We start from the raw sequence: 18,029 nt of genomic DNA, 5'->3' as shown, positions 1-18,029 counted from the left end.
GTGTCATGCACAAAGCAATGTCCTAACCGACTTGCCAAAACTATAGTTTGTTAACAAGAAATTTGTGGAGTGGTTGAAAAATGACTTTTAATGACTCCAACCTAAGTATGTAAACTTCTGACTTCAACTGTATGTAAGTCATAATGATCTATATAGGTAAAGACTCTCTCTATGCGATACACTGGATAACAATGCTTTAAAAATCACAATTGGAAAGAAATTGTTACAGGGAACATTGATTTGACCATGATCCTGCTTGAAGCAACTGCATTTCATTGGTATTTCCCCCCCTTCTTCTTAGTGGAGACCGTGATGCAATTCCCCACTACCATAACTTATGGAGTCAAGATTCCCACATCTGGGGAATTCAATTCGCATGGGGTCAGCACGGCCGAGCTTCGTCCTAGGTGAACCTCTTTCGTAACCAAGGTGTCTCCCCTGCCAAGTAAATATATCAACTGCATTTCTGTGGTGTCTCTACAACATATAGCAATGACAGTGACATGCTCTGTTGTTGTGATACATAAACAGAATGATCTACTGTAGGTCTAGATCTAGATCACGTTGTCCAGTGGTCTACAGATACGTCCCAAATGGCACCCTATTCCCTTTATAGGGCATTACTTTTGACCAGGACCCATAGGGCATAGGGTGCTATTTAGGATAAAATGACCTCTTGACCACACACACACACCGTCAAATCCTGCTTAAATGATTAACTGGGGATTTTGCACATTTTCATTGATTGATACAGATCCTTTAGACCTCTCTTACTACATAATGTCCCTGTATATTGATTGTATATTGATCATACCTAACACTACAGGAAACCTTTTCCCCCTCCTTACCATAACATTAGGTCTCATTCAGAAGGCTGGCCCAGGGGACCAAACGCCCACTTTCCGCAGCGTGACTTTCCTCCTCATAAATCGTCAGTTTCCCTACCATAAGAAGCTAGACACATCACATAATTCCCCTTCATTCGTGAATGGGAGTTTATATTGGGAAAACCCAGAGCAGGTTGAATGTGTAATTGCAGTAGGCTGTTACGTAACCATGTGTACCTACTCTAAGCCCGACCAGCTAGCTGAGGCACCCCCGGTTCCATCGGCGATGGTACCTGGACCCGACGTCACCAACCAAAACAAAAACCAAAACCCCCTGATGCTTATTTTAGTGGTGTCAGCATTCTGTGAAGATCAACGGTGGAGACGAGAAGCAGGTACAGGGAGTGAACATTTAATGAAACACGAACATGAAATAGGACAGGACAGCGTCTGGACATGAACACAACGGCATTAATGCTGACACAGGGAACCAACGGAGGAACAAACAGAAATAAACGGGGCAATCAACAAAGGGAAGGAGTCCAGGTGAGTCTAATGAGCAGTGCTGCGCGTAATGATGGTGACAGGTGTGCGTAATTAAGGGCAGCCTGGCGCCCTCACCGCCAGAGAGGGAGAGCGGGAGCAGGCATGACAGGTTTAGAGAGCTGAGCCACAGTGACCACACTCCAGGTTTAGAGAACTGAGCCACTGTGACCCACACTCCAGTTTTAGAGAGCTGAGCCACAGTGACCCACACTCCAGGTTTAGAGAGCTGAGCCACTGTGACCCACACTCCAGTTTTAGAGAGCTGAGCCACAGTGACCCACACTCTAGGTTTAGAGAGCTGAGCCACAGCGACCCACACTCTAGGTTTAGAGAGCTGAGCCACAGTGACCCACACTCTAGGTTTAGAGAGCTGAGCCACAGTGACCCACACTCTAGGTTTAGAGAGCTGAGCCACAGCGACCCACACTCTAGGTTTAGAGAGCTGAGCCACAGTGACCCACACTCTAGGTTTAGAGAGCTGAGCCACAGCGACCCACACTCTAGGTTTAGAGAGCTGAGCCACAGCGACCCACACTCTAGGTTTAGAGAGCTGAGCCACAGTGACCCACACTCTAGGTTTAGAGAGCTGAGCCACAGTGATCTACACTCCAGGTTTAGAGAGCTGAGCCACAGTGACCCACACTCTAGGTTTAGAGAGCTGAGCCACAGTGACCCACACTCTAGGTTTAGAGAGCTGAGCCACAGTGACCCACACTCTAGGTTTAGAGAGCTGAGCCACAGTGACCCACACTCTAGGTTTAGAGAGCTGAGCCACAGTGATCTACACTCCAGGTTTAGAGAGCTGAGCCACAGTGACCCACACTCCAGGTTTAGAGAGCTGAGCCACAGTGACCCACACTCCAGGTTTAGAGAGCTGAGCCACAGTGACCCACACTCCAGGTTTAGAGAGCTGAGCCACAGTGACCCACACTCTAGGTTTAGAGAGCTGAGCCACAGTGATCTACACTCCAGGTTTAGAGAGCTGAGCCACAGCGACCCACACTCCAGGTTTAGAGAGCTGAGCCACAGCGACCCACACTCCAGGTTTAGAGAGCTGAGCCACAGTGACCCACACTCCAGGTTTAGAGAGCTGAGCCACAGTGACCCACACTCTAGGTTTAGAGAGCTGAGCCACAGTGACCCACACTCCAGGTTTAGAGAGCTGAGCCACAGTGACCCACACTCTAGGTTTAGAGAGCTGAGCCACAGTGACCCACACTCCAGGTTTAGAGAGCTGAGCCACAGTGACCCACACTCCAGGTTTAGAGAGCTGAGCCACAGTGACCCACACTCCAGGTTTAGAGAGCTGAGCCACAGTGACCCACACTCCAGGTTTGGGAGAGAGAAGAAGAAAGAAGGATACTTATGTACTTATTGGAATAGCATTCAACCCACAACTAAATGCAAACAGATAATTTATGCTCAGTGGTGTGAAGTACTTAAGTAGCAATACTTTAAAGTACTACTTAAGTAGTTTTTTGGGGTATTTGTACTTTACTTTATTATTTATATTTTTTGACATCTTTTACTTTTACTTCACTACATTTCGAAAGAAAATTATGTACTTTTTACTCCATACATTTTCCGTGACACCCAAAAGTACTTGTTACATTTTGAATGCTTAGCAGGACAGAAAATGGTCCAATTCGCACACTTATCAAGAGAACATCCCTGGTCATCCCTACTGCCTCTGATCTGATGGACTTACTAAACACAAATGCTTTGTTTTTAAATGATGTCGGAGTGTTGGAGTGTGACCCTGGCTATCTGTAAATAAATAAAAACAAGAAAATTGTGCCATCTGGTTTGCTTAATATAAGACATTTTTAATGATTTGTACTTTTACTTTTAATACTTAAGTATATTTTAGCAACTACATTTACTTTTGATACTTAAGTGTATATACAAACAAATACTTTTAGACATCTACTCAATTAGTATTTTACTGGGTGACTTTCACTTTTACTTGAGTCATTTTCTATGAAGGTATCTTTACTTTTACTCAAGTATGAGTACTTTTTCCACCACTGCTCATGCTTAAATAACATTAATTATTCATAACAGATACTTTATGATTGAATAATATTCATATTCATAGGATGTTTGTATGATTAATGAAATTAACTCATACTAAATAAAACCATACTCACCTTATCCTGCTTATTTATAATGCTGCATTATTGTTTGGGTGAAGAATAAATAGGCCTAAACGCAATTGAATACAGTTTTGTTATAGCCACTGGATTCTGGGCCACTGGTGTTGATGAAAGTATTAAGAATAACAAGACAATACTGGCACTAAAGATCACAAACTTCATCCTAAAGTAGAGGCAGCTAAGTGAACTATGTGAGTATTTGCCGATCCTTTGCAATTTTGTGGGACTGGTACCGTACAACAGTTCATTCGTTCCAACCGTGTCTGCACCGTCTCAGTAAATTGCGGCCCGGAGCAGAGAGGCGAAAGGCAGGGAGGGGGAACGGGGGGAGAATAGAAAGGGAGGGAGGTAGAGAGCGAGGGAGACCGATCTGAAGGGAGAATACAAGGGAGGAGTCAGGCAAGGAAAGAGAAGCTGGATTTCCACATTTCACCCTATTCTCTTCGAAAAGCATACTTAATGTAATACCAACAGTCCACGAGTTTTTGAAAACACATGTTTTCTTATTCATACAGGTTTAATATCTGATATCGGGCAGGTATGTAGGGAGGTTCGCGGTATTAGCTCAGTTTTCGCTCTATTCAGCAAACTGTGAAAAGAAGAAAGACGCGGAGAAGAAGGAAAAGTCTGGCAGAGCGGAGTTGGAGTTGCAACGGAGTCACATAGTCACTTAGAAGCACATCTGCAAACAAGCGAAAAAAGACTTCACTTACGAGAAGACAAAAAAAGTTCAAGAATTATAGGAGGGGAAACATCATTCGAACACGTAAGTGCAAAAAAACACAACGAGTCATAATGAACTGTTTCCTTCGAACATTTTGTGATTTGCTGGCTTTGAACATGTTAAAGAGAAAACAAGTTTATTTCAAAAACTGTCGAGAGGTATCACGTTTAAAATAAATCATAGAAGTCCACAAATCGGAGGGGGGGGGGGGGGGTGATGATATATAAACAGAAAATAGTATGAAAACCCAACCTATTCACTAATATACTCACTTGCGCAACATAAACTACTTTAGACACAACGTAACATGTATACTAACACTACATATTTTGCTGGATGTTGTCTACTTTCTTTAAAGTTACAAGTTGACCCATTGCACATTTTCGAAACTGATGCATTTTCTTAGAAGGTGATAGACACTTGGCAATGGTTCTTATTCCCGTAAATCTGATTTAAAGGTGTGTTTAAAGGTTATTTAATGGAAGGTTTATACATTTTAATTTTGTGTATTGGATACACTTGAATGCAAAAGTAATTGCATTGCTGAGAATTGTGATATTGGCTGAAACTTCTTTTGGAACTTCCAATACTAACACAAAAAACTTCCTCTACTGGACTTTTGCCCAAAGACACGCATGGGAGGCATGCGTATTCACATGTGATCACATTTCAGCAGGATTTTACCATGTTATCGATTCAGTCTCTTATCCATTAGGCCTAATATGGGTTATGCCTGGATTGATGTACTATACTTTATAGACTATTGTTCAGAATCACATAGCCTATTCACAAAAAATATAATGCAACCAACGAAGTCCCTATTTCTACAATCAAACTATGAAAGTAAGCTCACGTTTATTTTACAATGCCATAGGCACAGTTTAACGATTATACAGGCATGTAGACCTATATAATGAGCATTGTAAGGCCCATCGTGTTTGACAATAGAAAATCAACTAGGTTTTATCAAATGAAATGGAACAGTTCACAATAGAAAATTGAATTTCTCTGTTTAAGTAGCCTACACTAGAGGCTACTTTTGGAAAGCCCTTATATTCGCGCGTCCACATTTGGATTACTTTCCCTTAATATTGTATTGACCTGATTTATAATTAGACCTACTTATTATGCTTGGCGTTTTTTTGTTGTCTTTTATCCATTTCGTTTTTTTTTCTCGTATGTATTTTTCGGTCAGTTAGGCTATGTATCATGGCAGCGTGCCTTCACATGTGTAGATATTTGTTTTAAACTTTTCCTTCTGCTCCCAGCCAGCTGTTCCACATTTTATCTGCTTGTCAGATTCGGTGTGAGTGACTGGTGGACCGTTTGTGTCTCGGGTTTCACGCCGCTATACAAACGACAAGGGTTCGAGGCGTTTAGCCGTGCGGTGACGGCTCAGACAAACCTTCTTTGACACTTGGCAAATTATTAACGGAGATCTACAGTAACTGGCAGTAAAGGTTTGAATGCAAAACAACAAAATGTTAATAGTTTGTGCAGATTAAAGTTTTTATTTCTTTTTAACCTCGGGTTAAGAACATGATCATCTGGACTGGCCAGTTTTAGGCCCCTATGAGATCTCTCTTGTGCTGCGTTTAAATAGAAGGAAAGAAAAATGACAAGAACATAGGCCTTTAACCCACTAAATTTAGTGACCGTTTTTACGCACATTTTTTTTTTGCATGATCCCAAATCTTTATGCACTATTTTTAAATCATATGCTTAGTATTTAATCATTTAATTGATAATGGACCCCCCCCCCCCCCAACTATGTTTTATGAAATAATATTTGGTTAGAGTATGAACATCGAGGAAGCCATAAACCTATATTTTAGCTTAAGTCTCAATATCTCAATAGATTATTGTTCCTAATCAAAACTAGTGTTTGCTAGAGTAATATGGTTCATTGTTATCCTTATCTATCCACGAAACGAAATCTAAATGTCATTTTATCATTATCATTATCATTTTTGCCTTTCAGGTATGTATTTTAATCAAGAGAAAGTTTTTGGCTTGCAAAAATCCAAATGTTACACCTCAATTTGATAAGGCCTACCTGCATTTTAAAACTATCATCTGTTATTTTATTTAGTGAGGATGCAATGGACTTAATAAACATACTTCAATTTATACATTTCTGGTATTTTGATATTAAGTTTTATTTTTGTAGTGATTCATGGTGGACAGAAAGCTCTATGACAGAGTGCATTTTTCATGATGAATGTGTGATTGCTTACCCCCAGATTTAATGATCACCAAAGCAACATTAAACGTAATTATATTAATTTAAGCTCTGATTAGCCTTAATGGATGGCTGATATTTTCCACGAGAAAACAGTGTTCAGAAATAACCACAGATTGGCTCTAAGTACATGCCTATATGTGTATGGAGCTGGATATATTTGATGATTTAATCATATTAAATATGAATGATATCTGATGAACACACTCAGTAATATAAATATGTATGGCGTTACTGTTTGACATCTCCGAAACAGAACGGAGCTCAGCTAGGGGCTGTAGCTTCACTTGAACAGGTGCAATTTTACAAAACAAGCACTGCATGTCAAATGACTCAGTAACAGTAATAAATACACACAATGTTTAAAAAAGGCTCAATGAAGAAGCCATTTTTTTTCTTCTTCACCGGCCAACATGAATCAATGCCCGCCTGATGAAGGGAACAATTTTTAACTCACAGTACCACAGATAGGGAAAGAAAGTCACGGATAACCCGTATCCCTCCCTCCCAATTCCTCCTCAGCCCTTCTGATAGCAGAGCAGCGCTTTATCTCTATATTAGCATACCTTTACATTCAATTATGCATAGCTGCGAAACACCAGGCAGTGATCTCCTGACCTTTCTAACTTGCCCAAAATGGGGCCTGTTACACAAGCAGATGTTAATGCACAAAGATGACACACTATTACCCTTAAATTAAGCGCCTCTCAAATCTACTATTCTAGGGGGCCTTTTGTCTTTAGGCTCTTTTACATCCTAGAGGAAGAATACCTGTTAAAAGGTGTGTATGCATGAGGCCCTAATGACGTCTGTTGTTGTGGTAATGAGACTCAATAAAGACACACTCAGAGGTACCAAGTGTATTGTTCTATGAGGGTAATCTAGGGGAAGTTGATTTAATCTAAGGTAACGTGTACCAAGGCTTTTCTTTGTGCGTTTATTCACATTTTTGGTTTGTTGTGTTGTGGATACGTCGGTGTGTGGCAGATATAGTGTGTGATTTCTTTTGTGGTACTCCAAGGTTGTTATAGCCGGTCACAGATGTTAATATGATGAAAGGTTTATCTGTGTCTTTCAATGGAGGCTCAACTCTTTAGCAGAGCGCTAAGTACTTCTATCCCACAAACCACAGTTTACATTAGCAGGTGAGGAGAGGCACCGTTACCTCAGCTATTTAGAGCATGTTGGGCAGAAATAAATAAACACACTATCACAATGGTTACCCAATCAAAGTTTGGAATCTTTCCCCTAAGTGATTTGATTCGCCAACGCTGCCCTGTGAATATAGACGCTACATGAATAGATGGCCCCCAATAGGAATCCTTCACTTTGATGATTCTGAACTTTGATATATTGACATCAAATGGAAAAGTTACAGTGGGGAAAAGAAAGAGAACGGAGAGAGAGAGAGACATTGAGAGAAAAAAGGCAGCGAGACAAGAGACAGAGGTGTGTGTGTGTGTGTGTGTGACGTGTGAGTGACTCCTTCACCTCCTTGTAAAAAGTTGGGGCCGTGGCAGTATGCCGCTGAGTGTAGTCTACATCAAAGTGTCTGGATGCATTTGCGTGTGAGCGGCGAGAAGGAGGAGGCAGGCAGGCGTGCGCGAGGCACGGCTCAGCATGAGGGGCTTCTCCTTGGCCCTCCTAATCCCCAGGCCCAGCCATCCCTTCAGGGCATGCCTCAGATCTGGCTCTCCTAGCTCTCCGCATGGACGTACCCAGCCTCTGCCGGCCGATTTAATATGCTATGTGTTCCTGCTCCCCTTCACCTTCACCAGCAGCGTCCTAGAGCGGGACCCCATTCACCCCCATTCCCTGATTCAAGGAGTCCCACTTAAGGCACCTTTCACTGGGCACGTCTTTGCACAGTGAGGGGGTGGGTAATCTGATAATAATAATTTGGTGGGTGCTTATATTTGTCACATTTCACACATGTACAAGTGTGTATTAATAAGCATCTGTGAATTGGAAATGTGTATTTTGCATATCCCATCTGCCCCTGAGAAACCCTCGGAGAGTGGGGTCATGGCCAGGGTCTGACATTATCAATGGGGACCCTGGAGCAATTGCGGTTAAATGCCTTGCTCAAGCGCACATCGACAAATGTTTCACCTTGTTGGCTCGGGGATTCCAACTTGCAGCCTTTAGGTTACTGGCCCAGCGCTCTAACCACTAGGCTACCTGCCGCTTACAGGGGGGTGCGAGAGAGACGCATGTAATGAAATGCATAGTCAGCTCCACACCATACTCAGAGGCTCACAAATGTACTCTTACTCCATATGCATGTTTTTAAAAATGCAAATGCACCTCTGCATAAAATATCCCCATCATCATCATAGACATATTTCACTCACTCACACACACACACACACACAGACAGAGAGGAGCGTGCAAGCAGAGTTGCCAGTATTCTTTCTTCAGGAAATAAGAAATGAGAAAAGAAGCCAGAGCTCAAGCTGCCTTACCAGAGGCTGAGTCAGAGTGATGTTTTGTTTTCCAGGGCTTTGGTCTCACTCAGACTGGACCAACCAATTAGCCTGGTCAACCCCCCAGAGAGAGAGAATTTAGTCTGGGGGGGGAAAAATGAAGATGAATACAGGAGTGAAGGAGAGCTAGTAGTCCTGGATGACAGGACTGTGAACCCCAGAGCGTGTCAGTGAGTGCCTGCGTTTTCTTTTCCCACACACTCGAGTACAAACGGAGGCAGGTCGCGCCTGGGTGACGACGTCGCTTGACGGCGCCCGTCTCCTCTGTTTGCCATGAGCCGCCGTAAAAGCGTCTTTACGGCTGCAGTGTGAGTATGGCAGCAAGGGGTGAAGTAAGCTGCAGGCCCATTTGCTTGTGGCGGGGCTGTATAAAGTTGAGATGCTGAGCTGGGAAAGTGGTGACGTAGTTCCCGAATTCCCCGGGTTCGGGTCTGTTATTGTTATGTGGCATTGTGTCATGGGCTTGATGGGAGCTAGTTGTGGCATCCGTAAGGGGGCCCGCTCTCCCTCCTCGTCCAGGGAGCGTGGTGATGGCCAGGGGACAGATGAGGCGGCCAGATCACTGTGAACAATGATCTGTCACCTCCACCTCCTCATCCTGGTTTCTTTGTGTATGTGGAAAGCCATGTGTCAGGCTGCTGCACTAAGACACGCACACACTTGCACAGGCTCAGACAGGCGCACACATGCACGCACACACACAGAAGCACTGCCAGAGAGGTTGATTGAAGGGTCTCTGATTATTGTGATTGAGACTGAATGGAGTAAAAAAAAATGTACACCCCAAAAGTGTATGAAAAATGATTTACAATAAGGAAAATACAATAAAATTCACTGGGGAAAATAAATTAATTACTAATATCAATTTCATAAATATCTGTTTGGAATTCTTTAGTTGTATAGCTCATACTGTTCTGGTACACATAACAATGGTAAAGTTGTTTTAATATGTATGTAGGTGCAGTGCCCCATGCTGGCCTGGTTATCTTAGTGAAACCTGGGGGTTGAGGAGGGGGACATGGTTTCAATGTCAAATGCAAATCCCAAGGTTAATACATGCATGAAGTTCAGGCCGACTTTCTCCCTCCCTTCTGCAAACATGTTTAAATGCGTGCCTCATCCCCTCTTCTCCCCCTTCTCCCCCTACCCCTTCACTTCTGTCCTCTGTTGCAGGGATTGTGAACCCCATTCCCCTCTTCTCAAAAGGGGAACACTACTATCGGAGCAAATTTCTTGCCTGACTTGAAAGAAGGCCTCTTTTGTCAGGATGTCATTTGAAGGCTAATCAGCGATAGCGAGAGAGCGGGAAGGAGAGAGAGGGGGCTATAATACTTCTCGCAGGGGTTGGAAGGGCGGAGGGTGTGGACGGCGGTATTCCTCTCCTCTGCTTATTTTTTAGACAAAGCCCAGGTCCTTGCAGGGTGGGAGGGAGGTGGAGGTGGGGGGATCCAGGAGTTTTTAGATCCTTGAAAAGAGAGAGAGAGGGGCGGGGGGGGGGGGGGGGGGGGGGGGGGCGGACTCCAGCCATTTGAAATGATGGTCTGTCATCGAGGCTGCCCTACCTGCCAGAGGAAACCTCAGGGCGGGCCCCTTCCCTGCAACGTAGAGACTATTGACACTGGTCACTTTAATAATGTTTACATGCTGTTTTACCCACTTCATATGTATATAATGTATTCTAGTCAAGGCTCATCCTATTTACGTACTGGTGTACACATCTTTCTATTCATATATAAATATCCATACTGTCCATACTGTTTATACACACACCATCATATACATATATATATATCATATACATATATATATTTATATTCTGGACTCTGACATTGCTCGTTCGGATATTTCTTGATTTCTTTCTTTTCATTTTTATTTTTTTTTACTTGTGTGCATTGTTTCGTATTGTTTTACATGAGCATTTTTGTCATTTAGCAGACACTCTTATCTTAATGTCCAGTGTTTCTGCACCGTCGTAGCTGGAAACAAAAGCGTTTCACTGCACCTGCGATAACATCTGCAAACGATGTGTACGCGGCCAATAACATTTGATTTTATTTACACTACCCTGACTCCGACAGGCCTGGCCCGGGGAATAAAAGTGGGCCTCAGAAATGTATTGAGCAACAAAAATATGAATGTGTATATGTGCCCCTAAACCGTCGTTTGGCTATTTCAGGCCTGACTGGTGTTTTTATTAAGAGAGGTCGACATGCTTTGGAAATATATCTTATTCATGAAGAAAAAAAGCCAGGGCTGGACTTCCCAAAGAATTCATTATGTTCCCCTTTCCCATAAGCCTAGCTGCTCCGCAGGTCCCAGCCGGGCCTCAGAGGACGTTGAGAGTGTCGCGCGACACTGTAAAGCCTCCCTTAGCGAGCAGGGGAGTGCGAAGGGTTCCATTAGTCAAAGGTGCACGGCTGTTTTTTCCCCCCTCCCCAACACTTTCCCGGCTCCGTCCCAAACTCATTGTCTGAGCTAAGGCAGGACATTAGTCACTGCGGTGCTAGTGGAGCCTGCAGGGCAGTGGGACCAACCAATGCTGCTTTGGAGCAGGGACTGCTAGTCGGACGGAGAGAGAGAGAGAGAACTAGAAGAGAGAGAATGAGTACGGTAGAGTGTGTGAAAAAGAGAAGGGGAGGGAGCGAGAGAGAAAGAAAAGGGAGAATTATTTTTTGTATGGGTGTATGTGTTTGAGAAAGGGAGAGAAAGGAGAGTGTGGAAGAAGGAGAGAGAACGTTAGAGGTGTGGAGTCTATAGCTCTACCTCAGGGCTCAGTATGTAAGCCCCTGTCTTCCCCCCAAAGCTGCTTTCACAAAGAGATTTACAAGACAGGTCTCCGGTGTGCTGCTTTGCCCGCCTGCATCATGTGTGTGTGTGTGTGAGTGTGAGAGAGAGAGAGAGTGTGTATTTCTCCAAACTGGGTTAAATTTGCAACGCTAGAAGACATTTTTTCCTGTCTTACATTATCTTAGGTTTTCCTAAATGAGTGGTTCCTAACTGGTCTGTCCTATCCAGAACCAAGGGATGGCATGAGATTATTTATTCTACCTGATGAAGGAGGCATGCGAGGTGGTCGGCGGTATCTTTGGTGTATGTATATTGAGGGGAGTCAGCAGTCACACATCACACATACAAGGGATCCTGTTAGCTTTAGGAATTATTTATAAAGCTTGGCTTTTGTGTGGCTTTATAGTTCCCTGTCTCCTTCCATTACTGCCTATGACTCTACCTGTGCCACCTTCAACCCCAAACAGTCCCTCTGCCACCGTACTGAGTCTCAGAGTAGGAATGCTGACTTAGGATCAGTTTAACCATTTAGCTCATAATGAATAAGATCAGGGGTAACTGATCCTCGATCAGCACTCTTTCTACTCTTACACAGTTTATATGGGCTTGTGTTTTTTTTATATTCATAGTTTTTTTTTTATGGGTTCACAAGTAGGAGAATAAACAACTGTTGGTCCAATAGTTCCTCTATGGGTTTTATTATTTAGTGGAATTCTAGTTGTAGTGACAGGCACAATTTTGAGACTTCAGAGAAAATCACAAAGTTATACCGACCATTACATATGGGCTTGATTACACTGTAATCCAGTAGAGTTTTGTGTGTATTTATACTGAGTCCGGGTGGACGGTTTAGTGTGTTTGAGGTGGTATATGTTAATGTTGCCTTTATTGATACAAGCAGGGATGTGATTATGGTTCAGCTCAGTATATATGAGCAGAGCGCTGATCTAGTTTCCTATTTCTCCCTCTGGCATAGAGATCAATGCAAACCAGCTAACACAGCCTAATAAGCCATTTACACACCTACATTGTGGAAAACATTTACATACATTGAAAATTAAACTGATAAAGTAGATCCATGTCCTAGAGGTAAGAGTTATTGTGCTTGTGAGTGATTAGCTTGAGTGTGTGTGTGTGTGTGTGAACGCGGGAGAACCTCTCCCGTGACTGCCAACTAGTCCTGTGTGTGATAGGTGCCAGATTGTATAGCTGCGAGCCAGACTGTCTCTGCCTGTCAGAAAAGAGAGAGAATGAGAAAAGAACAAGAGCAAAGAGAGGGGGGATGATTACAGTACACTGTTCCTCTGATCTGATTCATCACTAACTGTCTCCCATGCAAAGGGTGAACTTATTATCCCTGTCTTAACCTCCAGCACGGTGCCAGCTGCTCACCATGTTTCCCAATTAACCCCCGGCACCCATTTAACTCGCCAATTAAGGCCTCCTCCTCAGCGCTTTTATTTGTGTGTGTTAGCATGTTCACTGGAGCCCTGGGTTGTGTTCATTGTGCACTAAAATAGAATAATACACGGAGGGACAACCTGTACCTGTCCAATAGACAGACAAGAAACGCACATTTTGTATCCCGTTGCAAAATGTTTTAAAAGGTTTGTGCCCTAATGAATATGACCCTGGTGTGGAGGAATGCAGTGGAGAGGGGGAGGTGAGCGAGTGTTCACCAAGTAGTAAGAGTGTATGTTTAGGAGGTGTCCTAAGCGATGGCTTTACTGCCCCCAGAATTTATTTGAGGCGGCGACGCAAACAGCTGAATGCTTAAACACAGCCAGATGTTAGTTAGCTTCCTGACTGACGACTGCTCCAGGGCCCGAGAAGGCTGCCATTGTAAGTCTTCTTCCCCATGTTTATTTGTGGTCTTTTCTTTTGGGAGCCATTTTGGAGCAGTCTGTATGTCCCCTTTGAGTTTAGGGGTACGTTTTTGTTTCACACTTGGAAATGCTGTGAGTTTTATGATAAGTCATGTGGATGCTACTGCATATCTCATAGGAGTATGGGTTTGAAGAGGATGTATATTTTTTTCACCGGACTTGCAGTAAAAGACTGTGGGATTTCAATTTCAAATTCAGTATTCACTCCAAAGATATTCACTTGTGTGTGTTTTAAAACCTAAAGTACAACCTCAGTAGACCTATATGCCGAGCTCTGGGACATGTGCGTGTGACTGTGTGTGTGTGAGTGTAGGTGCAGCTTACTGACGCTGTGAGAGGGATGCGGGCATGTTGGGGAGCGCCAATCCCTGTGTGTGTGTGTGTGTGTGTGTGTATGTACAGTATGAGCGAGCAGGCCCTGATGGGGGGGGGGGGGCTTTCATGAAAGTGAGAGTGAATTGTTGTCTACTTACCAACCTAGCTATGCTGTTGGGAGACATGTCAGCCGTGGGGGATGCTGGCTGAGTGGAGTTGCATGGGAGTCTGACTCCCTCTGTGTCTCTACTTTCTTTGATCTAACACTTCCTCAACCATACTCCTTATATAGTACAGTAGAGTCTCACCCCCCAGCTTCATTGAAGTGTCTTCACCTCTAGCTGAAGTCAGTTGACGGCAGTGGTCGATGGCGCCGATGGTCTGGGCTGTGTATCTACAGTATCTACTGAATGGAACTTTGTTGAGCGCAAACAGAAACGTCAAACAACAGAATAAAGAAAGTGTTCGCTTTTAACTTGCTCAGCATTGTGGGTAACGGGATCAAGCTATTAGGAACAAGCAAATAAGGGCAAGTAATTACGAATGGAATGTCATGTGGTAATGTCGTTTGTTTTATACATGTGATTGGGGGCACCCGAATGGCGCAGCGGTCTAAGGCACTGCATCTCAGTGCAAGAGTCATCACTACAGTCCCTGGTTCGAATCCAGGCTGAAATACATCTGGCTGTGATTGGGAGTTCCATAGAGCGGCGCACAATTGGCCCAGCATCATCCGGGGTAGGCCATCATTGTAAATAAGAATTTGTTCTTAACTGACTTGCCTAGTCTGAGACAATAAGAAGACAGTGGCAGAATAAATTCAACCACACATTTGTTTCATTACAAAACCGGAGAGCAACATCTGTCCGGGTGAAGTTCACAAAACATATTGCATGTAACAGTTACATGACGTACAGCACGGTCAAGCAAGGTAATGTTTCTGACATTTTCGGATTGATTTAGAACCACAGAGACTTGAGCCGAACGCGCCGGGGTGGGGGTACCGTCACGTATGCTCTCTCTCCAGGGCTCTAGGTTGCCCTGCTCCCGCGTCTCAGCAGGACTGACAGGTTTCCCGCGCCTCAGCAGAGGTGACCGGTCCGCTCCTGATCCCCGGGATCGTCATTTTGGTCGGCTGGAGCCACGTCGGGGAGGGGGTACTGTCTCGTGTGCTCCCTCTCCGGACTCTAGGTCACCAGGCTGCTCGTTATGGTGCACACCTGTCACCATCGCTATGCACACCTGCGCGTCACCTGGACTCATCACTTTCCTGATTACCTTCCCTATATATGTCACTCGCTTTGGTTCCTTCCCCAGGCGTTATTGTTTCTGTTCCTGTGTCATGTCTGTGCGTTGTTCGTGTTTTCTTGTTTTGTAATATGTTACGTTTATTTATTAAAACACTCGCTCCCTGAACTTGCTTCCCGACTCTCAGCGCACATCGTTACACACCATTTCAACTTCAAAATGTCAACATCATCTAATCACCTATTCTTAGTCTAATACAGTGACAACTAAAAGATACCAAAAACAATTTAGTCTAGTCAACTTAAGCTAAATATGATGTGGCTGTCCATGGTACTGATTTCTGTGTGAGTGTGCAAGGAGAAAAAACATGCTGAATCACCCTACTTGTAGAGAAACGCCAATGCCATCCTCCTCTTTCATGTTGCCTAAACTGTCTGTGACTCTGTCATACAGTACACGCTTTTAGTTTTTCTTGTCCTAGGCTACCTGGCTAAAATGCTTGCTCGCTAGCCTAACTTCCTTTCATGGGCGCATCGGCAGGCCAGCTAGTTAACATTAGCATACCACATCTAGTTAAATGTTGAACTTCCATCCTCTCAGGCCAGGGGCATGATGTATTCATTTATGGTTGGATCAGAATCACTGTTATAATCATTGACCAGTACGGCGTATTAAGTCCAAGTACCTACCTCCATCCATGGCTAAATTAGGAAAGGGGTGATTTTAGCTAGCGATCTAGCCACCAAAGGACAACAACACAAGGAGTTGCAACAATTCAAGTTTTTTTTCTGTCAATAATGACGTTTGGCTTGTGATGTGATTGGTCAGTAGCCAAATCCGAACTGGCTTCCCTTGACACTTTTGTTTGGTGTGCCAGGACCATTCATAGCTGTGTTCACTCAGTTTAGCTCAACGCTGATTGGCTATTACACTTTTTTTTTTATCAAGGGAGGACAAATGCTTGCTGGCTTCCCTGGCATTCATACTCTTTCTGATCAGACTGTATCAGATAGATACCCTGCACAAACTGACACAGAAGGGAGCTGTTTTGTTCGCTCGGATGCTTTCTCCGGTGAGATACATTCAGCAGGCTCTTGCGAATTGAAGGAAATTTATGAAACATAGAGAGACAAAATAAACAGTTTAGTATGTATCTTTTTTTTTTCTTGGTACATTTTTTGGGGAAGCCTGGCTTCCCATGGCACCCATGGATACACGTCACTACCCCCTATATTTCCGCTGTCCATCACTGCCATGTTAAATTACTATTAGAGCTCTCATAACATGCGGCTAGCATGAGCACTCACCAGGTGTTCTTGGCAGAGGCTGTTTGAAGGTATTTCTTAGGCATATGGGCCCTGGTCAAAAGTAGTGCACTAAAAAGGGAATAGGGTGCCATTTGGGACTCAGCCTCAGTCTCAGTGGGTCCAACTGATAAAACAGAATTATCAGAATCGCGTGTTGTCTGTAGTGTGGAATGTATGACTCAATAGCTCTTTGGATGTGAGCCCACCCCTCAGACAGGAAAAGAGGTATTAAAGCCATGCCTTTCCTACTTTTTCACTCCCTCCATCTGTTCATCCTCTCCATCTTCCTCCATCCCTCCCTCACATTCAATTGTGCAAGGGCCTAATTCATTGCATTTTGCAATGTGATGGCATTCCTTTATTTTGCCCTCCCTTTCATCCTCCCTTTATCGCCAGAGAGCCAAACACCAGTGCGACTTCATCTCGCCCAATCATCCTCCCTCTAATACGCTTTAAATGGAGCGGCCGCGAGGGCCCGGACGGAGAATTAATAAGAGCCAATAAAGCGCGCTGACGGGGCATGTCGGTGAGTCTAAGTAAACATTATGACTTCTTGAGGGGGGCATCGGGGGTTGTTGCGACTTGATGAATCATTGCGTAGCTCAGCGAGGGCTAATTTCTCACTTAGCCGTCCTGATGGGGCCTACCTAATAGGGCCCTTTACTGCCTGCTTTGGCTTGCTGATTGTCTGCTTCATGGGTTGATTATTGTGCTGTATTATTATCACGCTGCCCCCTGGCTGTTGTTCCACCACGTGCCCCGCAATGGCACCGCACTGTCATTAATCACTTCATTCACTACCCTCCTCTCCTCCACTCACTCTGGTCTGTGTTGTACTGTTTATACCACTGACACAGAGGAAGGAAAGAGCAGGGGGTGGAGGAGAGAAAGGCAGCAAGAGAGATGGGTGAGAGCAAGAGAGAGGGAAATGAGAGAAAGAAAGGACAGAGAGAGAGGGAGGGAAAGAAAAATACAAGAGATAGAGAAAGAGAGTGATGGAAAGATGGGAGGGAAAATAGACAGAGACAGAGGGAGAGTAGGAGAGCCCAGAGGGAACATGGGGAGTGTAGAAATGAGAGAGGGGCCACAGTAACTTGTGGCTCAGTCTCGTAACAGACAGACAGACACTGTCTGGGGGACATTGGACCAACACCTCCATCACTCCACTGGAACTGACTCAATCTGCATCCCAAATGGCGCCCTATTCCGTTTGTAGTGCACTACTTTTGACCAGGGGCCCTGGTCAAAAGTAGTGTACTGCAAAGGGAATAGAGTACCATGTGGGACGCAGCCTGTTTCAGGGAAAAGGATGCCATTTGGGATACACCCAGTGTGTCCAGCTGTATTATTTGACCATACAGTATGTCCACTATGTAAGTACAGTGCACTATCTTGGGAAGAATGCCATTGCCTGCTCAATGCAATGATACAAGTTTAATGATATGAACAGAGGTTGTATGCAGACATTGCATTGAAGAATAATACAGTATAAAGATATGAATGGG

The 18,029-nt window shown here is 44.1% G+C and overlaps 1 protein-coding gene and 1 pseudogene across 1 annotated transcript in view; one reads left to right on the top strand and one right to left on the bottom strand.

Moving 5' to 3' along the window:
- Window positions 1–300: 300 nt before the first annotated feature.
- On the bottom strand, window positions 301–453 carry LOC120028183 (annotated as a pseudogene).
- A 3,476-nt stretch (window positions 454–3,929) lies between these two features.
- LOC120027865 (transcriptional activator GLI3-like) overlaps window positions 3,930–18,029 on the top strand; it is a 167,536-nt gene continuing 153,436 nt past the window's right edge. The window contains exon 1 of the mRNA XM_038972946.1: window positions 3,930–4,295. The gene's annotated coding sequence lies outside the window, so the exon portion shown is untranslated. The remainder of the gene's footprint in view (window positions 4,296–18,029) is intronic.

The sequence above is a fragment of the Salvelinus namaycush genome, chromosome 33 (assembly GCF_016432855.1).
Source record: "Salvelinus namaycush isolate Seneca chromosome 33, SaNama_1.0, whole genome shotgun sequence".
Taxonomy (NCBI): domain Eukaryota; kingdom Metazoa; phylum Chordata; class Actinopteri; order Salmoniformes; family Salmonidae; genus Salvelinus; species Salvelinus namaycush.
Note: the sequence above shows the minus strand (reverse complement) of the source record. Positions and strands in the feature narration are given on the sequence as shown.